The 8,486-nt window shown below is 42.5% G+C and overlaps 1 protein-coding gene across 1 annotated transcript in view; it reads right to left on the reverse strand.

Annotated features, from left to right (window-relative positions):
* dennd2da (DENN/MADD domain containing 2Da) overlaps positions 1-5,517 on the reverse strand; it is a 236,331-nt gene extending 230,814 nt beyond the window's left edge. The window contains exon 1 of the mRNA XM_063065682.1: positions 5,506-5,517. The gene's annotated coding sequence lies outside the window, so the exon portion shown is untranslated. The remainder of the gene's footprint in view (positions 1-5,505) is intronic.
* Positions 5,518-8,486: the final 2,969 nt, after the last annotated feature.

The raw sequence follows: 8,486 nt of genomic DNA on the forward strand, positions 1-8,486 counted from the left end.
ACACACTCAATGTCTTAGTAATCCTCACTAATTTGCTCTTTTTGCTTTACTTATTTATTTTAATACATTATATTTCTTATTGTAAGTTATAGTTTTTTTGTGTCTTGCACTATACTGCTGCTGCAAAATAACCAATATCATGACATATGTCAGTGATACTAAACATGCTTCTGATTCCAACTCTGAATCCACCTGATTTGCCACTTTTTTTTTCTCTTTTTGTATTTGCACAGTATGTTGTCTTTTGTACATTGATTGTTTCTCCGTCCTCTTGGGTGTGGTTTTTCATTGATTCTATTTTGTTTCTTGTATTTACTGTGAATGCCTGCAAGAAAATGAATCTCAGGGATGTATATAGTGACATATGTACTATGGGAAATAAATTTACTGTGAACATCTGGGGAGATATGGACCCTGTGATCCCTCTATACATCAATGCTCCTAAGGGTGCAGTTACTTACAAAAAATAAATAGAAAATTCTGGAAACAGTCAACAGTTTCAGGCTACAGTCCTATATTTTATTCAAATTTGCTGCATCTGCAAGTGTTTTGAGGTTTTTGCTCTCAACAATCTCAATAATCTAAAGATTAGTTTTACTTGTCATATGTACATTGAAACACACCGCAAAATGCAATATTTGTGTCAAATCAAATCAGCAAGGGTCATGCTGGTGCAACCCACAAGGGTCACCTTACTTTCAGCACCAATATAGCATGCCCACAAGTCACTAACCCTAACCCATGTGACTTTGAACATGGGGGAAACTGAAGTACCTACATGGTTCTGTGGAGAATGTCAAAACTCCTCACATACAGCGACGGTAAATGAGCCCTGGAGGCTGGTGCTTTGATAGCCTTTTGCTACATGCCATGCTGCTGCGCATTGTGTTTCCATCCACTTCTTTAGGCTATCAGTTAATGATTAATCTACTCACTGTGCACGGTGGCCCAGCCAGTAGCTCTGCTGTCTCACAATGTCAGAGAGTGTGTGGGGCTTCCAAATTCCCCACACCACAATGCATGTGTTTCCTCCAGTGCTCTGGCTTCCTCCCCCATCGTCCAGTTGATGGGTTACTTGGCTGCTCCTGGCATGTAGGTGATTGATGGATCATGGGGAGAATAAAATGAACTCCCTGGTTAGGGTAGGACCACTGGTCAGGCAGGTCTTGGTGAGCTAAAGGACCCATTTCCTTGCTGAATGACCATCTGAATTACTGCCTCATGTTATTTGTGTCTTGCAGAGGCCTTGTTTCAGAGGGAGAAAGGGAGAGATGGGTGGGTGAGAGAGAGAGAGAGAGAGAGAAGTGGGAAGAGGGGAGAGAGGGAAAAGAGGGAATGAGAAAGAGGGAAGAAGGAGTGAGATAGTGAGGAGAGATGAGAAAGGGAGGGAGGAAAAGAGTGAGGAAGTTATTAGGAGAGAGAGAGGGAGGAAGTGAGCAGAGGGGGGAGAGTGAGGAGCAGAGCAGACAGACAGAAAGAGATACAGAGAGAGAGAGAGAGAGAGAGAGTGAGAGGGACAGAGAAGGAGGAAAGGAGATAATGAGGGAGAAGAGAGGAGGAAGGAGGAAACAGTGGTGCAGAAAGGGAGGGGTAAGAGTGAGGGAGATGGGAGAGAGAGTGAGTATGGGATGGAGGGGGAAGGGGGAGGGACAGGGAGAGAGGAGTTGCTTCAATAGTGATTTTTAATTAGGTATAAGCATCAAATAGGCCCTTCTGGTCTAATGAGCTTCACCACCCAGTGACCCACCTATTTAACCCTCACCGAATCACAGGATAATTCACAATAACTTATTAAATAACCAACCAGTATGTCTTTGGACTGTGGAAGGAAACCCAAGATTCCATGGGGAGGATATACAGCCTCCTTACAGATGAGTTAAAAGTTGAATTCTGTACTCTGATGCTTGAGCAGTAATAGTATCATGCTAACCACTGTGTTACTGTAGTAATCTCAGTATTACTTGCAAATACAGAACGTTAAGGTCACACAGTGATTATTTAAGTCAGGGCAAAAGAAAACAAAATTTATACTTGACACTTCAGTCCAGACTGCTGGGAATTACAATAAAGGCCTAAATAGATCTTAGTTCAGGGCATCTGATTGTGGACAAAGCACAAAGTGGGCATGGGAATGGCAGATGGAATATACCTCAGACCAGAACAACATTGCACATTTGGGACGTTAAAGCAGGGCAGGATTTACAGATTTTAATTCAATTTCCCATTCCCATTCTGATATGTCTGTCATACTCCATTTGAGTAGCTTCCAATCTGAACATCGATTTTGCTGATCTTTGATAATCTTTCTCCCCTCCCTCCGATTTCTCTGATAATCTCTCCCCCTCCTTCCGATTTATTTGATAATCTCTTCCCCCCCTCAGATTTTTTGATAATCTCTTCCCCCTCCAATTTCTTTGATAATCTCTTTCCCCACCCTCTGATTTCTTTGATAATCTCTCCCTCTCTCTCCGATTTATTTGATAATCTCTTCCCCCTCTGATTTCTTTGATAATCTCTCCCTCTCCCTCCAATTTCTCTGATAATCTCTCCACCCTCCCTCTGATTTATTTGATAATATTTCCCCTCCCTCTGATTTCTCTAATCTCTGATAATCTCTCTCCCTCCCTCCTTCTCTCTTTTTTGTTTCCCCATTCTGGTTTCCCTGCTACTCCTTCTCTTCTCCTTACCTAACTATTCACCTCCCCACCCCCTCACCCCCCCCGGTGCCTTTTCTCCTTCCTTTCCTCCCATGGTCCACTGTCCTCTCCTATCAGAATCCTTTACCTTTCCCACCTATCACCTCCCAACTTCTCATTCATTCCTCCTCCCCCTCACTTGGCCTCACTTATCACCTGCCAGTTTGTACTCAGCATATTCTGGTTTCTTCCCCATTTCCTTTCTAGTCCTGATGAAGGGTCTAGGCCCGAGGCGCTGACTGTTTATTCTCCTCTATAGATCTACATTTCCAAAATTTCATGTGTCTCTACATTAGAGAGGAGCAAGAACATAGAACATAGTGTACAGTATAGCACAGCACAGCACAGATCCTTCAGCCCACTATGCTGTGCCCATCATTTAACCTACTGTAAGATCAATATATCCCTTCCTTTCCACATATCCCTTCATTTTTCTATTATTTATGTACCTATCTAAGAGTTTCTTAAAAGTCCCTAATAAAAGTCCCTGTACCACCCCGGCAGATAGTTCCTTGCACCCTGTGTAACAGAAAATCATCTCTGACATCCCCCTGGACTTTCCTCCAATCATCTTAAAACTATGTCCCCTTGTATTAGCCATTTCCACCCAGGGAAAAGTCTTATGACTGTCAACTTGATCTATGGCTCTTATCTTGTCCACCTCTATTGTCTCTTCTCATTCATCTTCGCTCCAAAGAGAAAAGCACACTCAACCTATTCTCATAAAACAGACTCTCTAATCCAAACGGCATCCTAGTAAAGCTCCTCTGTACTCTCTCTAAAGCTTCCACATCCTTCCTATAATGAGGGAATGAAAACTGAACACATACTCCAAGTGTGGTCTGACCATTGTTTTATGGTCTTATGCTCTTATAGAGCTGCCACATTATCTCACAATTCTTAAACTCAATTCCCCAACTAATGAAGGCCTACTTAACCATCATTTTGCAGATTCTGGAACACAAAGAGCTGGAGGAACTTTGCAGTTCAGGCAGCATCCGTGTGGAGGGAAATGGACAGTTGGCGATTCAGATCTAGGCTCGTCTTCTGGATTTCCCAATGTCAGGAATGTATGCTGGTCAGACCATTGTACATGGGAACACATATCACCTGTGCATGCTTTCTCTGACAACACCTGTGAACTTTGTCTCACAAAAGACAAGCTGCCCCAATTTTGCACAGTAACAGAAAATGCTGGAATAACTTGACGATTCGAGATGTATAATACAAGAATATAAGATCAAGGGTGTGATACTGAGGCTTTATTGGTCAGACTGCACATGGAGTACTGTGAGCAATTTCAGGCCACAACTAAGAAAAGTTGTGTTGACATTAGAGGAAGAAGTTCACGAGAATGATTCTGGGAATGAAAGGGTTTACATATGAAGTGCATTTGATGGATCTGTGCCTATACTTGCTGGAGCTTAGAAAAATGAAGGGGAATCTCATTAAAGCCTATTGAAATTTGAAAGGCCTAGATGGAATGGATGTGGAGAGGTTGTTTCTTATGGTGAGTGAATCTAGGACTAGAGGGCACAACCTCAGAGAGGAGAGGAATTTCATTAGCCAGAGGGTGGTGAATATGTGGAATTTATTGTGACAGATGGCTGTGGTCATGTCATTGAGTATATTTAAAGAGAAGGTTGATAGGTTCTCGGTTCATCTGGGCATCAAAGTTTATGGGGAGAAGACGGAAAAATAGAGGCATAATAAATCAGCCATGATGGAATGGTAGAGCAGAATTGATGGGCTGAGTAGCCTAATTCTGCCCCCATGTCTTATGGTCTTAATGTATCTGTAGGATGGGAACCAGGCAATGGCAAAATTGAGCAGTTATGAACAAGGGTCTCAGAAAAAAAGTCTTATTTCTGAAGATCTCTCCTGGGCTCAACATTGCAAAGTAGGCATGACAGTGGCTCTATTTCATTAGGAGTTTGAGGAAACTTGGTATGTCACCAAAAACAGTCCACAGATATGCTGTGGAGAGTATTCTAACTGGTTGCATCACTATCTCATATGGAGAGACCACTGCACAGGATCAGAAAAAGCTGCAGAAAATTGTAAACTCACCCAGCTCCACCATGGGCACCAGCCTTCCCAGAATCCAGGACACCTTGAAAAGGCGATGCCTCAAAAGTCATTAGGGACCTCTGACTCCCAGGAGATACCCTCATCTCATTGGTACCATCAGGAATAGGTACAGGAGACTGAAGACACATACTCAACATTTCAGAAACAGCTTCTTCCCCTCTTCCATCAGGGTTCCGAATAGACAATGAACCTATGAACACTTCCTCACTATTTTTTTCTTTTTCCTCTCTTCTTGCAGTACTTATTTAATTTAATTTAATTTGTATGTACAAACTTTTTATTGAAATTTAGTTTTTATTACCAGGTATTGCAATGTACCGCTGCCATAAAACAACAAATTTCACAACATATGCCAGTGATATTAAGTCTGATTCTGATTCTGAATGTTGAGTGTTTCTCTTTGCACAGTTGCTGCCTGTCCTGATGAGATATCTCCTAGTACGTTTTGTCTTTTTTTGCTCTCGATTTCCAGTAACTACAGTTTCTTTTTGACCCTGATTCAGAACCTAGAATGACATCGAAGGCCTTTAAAGAAGTATGGGCTTGTAAGCAGTTTCCTCTCTGTCTTGCAAGATGGCTGTTCTGAGTCCAGCTCATAACATCTAGCCTTTTTCTCAGGTTGGTGGCTGCGTTCTGGTTTCATTTCCTACCACACTACAGAGAGGCTGTTCACACAGTGAGAGAGAGAGAAACAAGGAAATGGAACAGAGTAGGTTACCTTAATGGCGACTGGCCAACTGGTCTGAAAGCTGCTAACTGTATCAGAGGACTTCAGGGTGAAATACTGATGCGTGGTTTGAGAGGATTGCGAGGGTAACGATTTGGTTTCCCCTCCTCCACCTGCTCTATCCCTCCCACTTTCTCTTCCTGCTCAGTTATCAGTCTGTTACTTGTGGTTACGCGTCACCCTCGTGAGTCTGAACAAATAGATCTAGTGCTGGTGGCCTGGCCCAGTTGAGCTTTCCTTAATACAAGAGATTCTGCAGATGTTGGAAATCTAGACCATCACCCAAAACTGCTGAAGGAACTCAGCAGGTCAGGCCGCATCTAAGGAGGGGAATAAACGGTCGACATTTTGGACTGAGACTCTTCAACGGGACTAGAAAGGAAAGAGGAAGAAGCTAAAATAAGAAGGTGGGGGAGAGGGGAAGGAATACAAGCTGGCAGATGGTAGGTGAGACCAAGTGAGGGGGAAGGTGGGTGAGGGGGTGGAGAGAAGGGTGAATTGAGCTATATAAAACCTTGGTTAGACCATTCTTGGACTACAGTTCTGGCACCTCTTTATAGGAGAGTTGTGGAAGCTTTAGAGAGGGTGCAGAGGAAATTCAGCAGGATGCCACAGTGATAAGACAGCATGTCTTATGAGGATAGGCTGAGCGAGCTAGGGTTTTTCCTTTTGGAGTGAAGGAGGTTGAGAGATGACTTGATTAGGTGTATAAGATGATAAGAGGCATAGATCAATTGGAGAGCCAGAAAAAGGGTGGAAAGTTTAGGGTGGGGGATAGTTGTTTTTTAATATGTAGTGGGCTTACAGAGCATGCTGCCGTGTGGTGGTAGAAGCACATACATGAAGGACATTTAAGTTAATGTTTTGGGTCAAGACCCAGCATCTGGACTGAGAGTGGAGAGTTCGGAAGTCTAAAGTGGGGAGAGAGGGAGTGTTGAAGCATTCGGTACATCCAGGTGAGATGGGGTCAGGTGGGTGAGGGAAGTGTGCAGGTAAGCTTGGAGGCTGCGAAGTGAGGCTACAAAGACAAATGCTGGAGCAACTCAGGCAGCATCTGTGGAGGGGAATAAACAGTCACTGTTTTGGGCTGAGACCCTTCATCAGCCATGTTGGTCTTCCTTGTTTGCTTTTACCTGTTCCCCATCTCCTCCTATCAAATGTCCCCCCTCTTAATTTTTTCAGAATTGGAGGAATATTTGGCTTAGGAAGGTGAACAAACCAGCTCTTAGCTTGCTGACTTGTGGATTACATCAGTCTTCTCTGTACCTGGCAAAGACGGTTTCTGCTGGAGTGGGAAGAAAGGTTGCCTTTTTTGGTTGGCTACCAGTTTGGTTGACTACTGGCATTTTGCCAGTTTTAGGACTGCTTCTTTTCAGTTTATATGTCAATGTCTGGATGATGGAATTGACGGTTTTGTGGCCAAGTCTGAGGATGATACTAAGATATGTTGTGGAGCAGGTAGTGTTGAGGAAGCAGGCATTCTATAGAAGCCACAGCAGAGATACATCACAAAGATGAAGAAGCATTCTAAAGGGAGGATACTTCTCCCTTCAACTGAGACTGACAAGGAAAGTCAAGGAAAGCATAAAAACTAAAGAGTGAGCATATAACATAGCAAAAAATTGTAGAGTTAGATTGGGAAGCTTTTAAAAACCAATAAGGCGACTAAAAAAAATCATAAGGAGAGAAATGAGCAAGGATAGCATGCAGTCAGACTGTCAGGAAGGGCAGGCAAAATTGGAGAGGACAAAATTGCAGCCAGCAGGGTGAGTATCAGTGCTTAAGGGATGCAGAATCAAAAAGGGTAGCAAATACAACACTCAAAGTGTTATATCTCAGTGCACAGAGAATAAGAAATAAGGTGCACAGAGTGTAAGAAATAAGGTGGATAAACTTGTTACACATTTACAAGTTGTCAGGTATGATGTTGTGGCCATCACTGAATCATAGCTAAGGAATGGTTGTAGATGGGAAGCTGAATGTTCAAGGTTACACACTGTATTGGAGGGATAAGAAGGTAGGCAGAGAGGGTGGTGTGGCTCTGCTGGTAAAGAATGGTATCAAATCAATAGATGTGACATAGAATCGGAAGATTTTGAATCCTTGTAGGTTGAGTTAAAAAACTGCAAGGGTAAAAGGACCCTGATGGCAGTTATATACAGGCCTTCCAACGATCGCTGGGATGTGAACTACAGATTACAATAGGAAATAGAAAAAGTGTGTCAAAAGGGCAATGCTATGATAGTCATGGGAGATTTCAACATGTAGGTTGGTAATGGATCTCAAGAGAGTGATTTTGTTAAATGTAGTTTGCCGTTGAGCCTTTAGGGGATCAGCTATACTGGACTGGGTGTCATGCAATGAATCGGAGGTGATTAGGGAGCTTAAGGTAAAAGAGCCTTGAGGAGCCAGTGATCACAATATGATTGAGTTCAACTTGAAATTTGATAGGAGAAAATGAAGTCTGACATAGCAGTATTTCAGTGGAGTAAAGGAAATTACGGTGTTATGAGAGAGAAGTTGGCCAAAATAAATTGGAAGGAGCTGTTAGCAGGGATGGCAGCAGAGCAGCAATGGTGTGAGTTTCTGGGAGAAATGAGGAAGGTGCAGAATAGATGTATTCCAAAAACAAAGAAATACTCGAAAGGCAAAATAGTACAACCGTGGCTGACAAGTGAAGTCAAAGCTAATGTAAAAACAAAAGAGAGGGCACACAACAAAGCACAAATTAGCGGGAAGATAGAGGATTAGGAAGCTTTTAAAACTCTACAGAGAACAATTCAAAGAATCATTAGAAGGGAAAAGATGAAATATGAAAGCAAGTTAGCAAACAATATCACGGTGAATAGTAAAAGCAACTTCAAGTATGTAAAAAATAAAAGAAAGATGAAAGTGGATATAGGACCATTAGAAAATGAGGCCGGAGAAGTAATAATGGGGGATAAGGAGATGGCAGATGAACTAAGTTAATA

The sequence above is a fragment of the Mobula hypostoma genome, chromosome 13 (genome assembly GCF_963921235.1).
Source record: "Mobula hypostoma chromosome 13, sMobHyp1.1, whole genome shotgun sequence".
NCBI lineage: Eukaryota > Metazoa > Chordata > Chondrichthyes > Myliobatiformes > Myliobatidae > Mobula > Mobula hypostoma.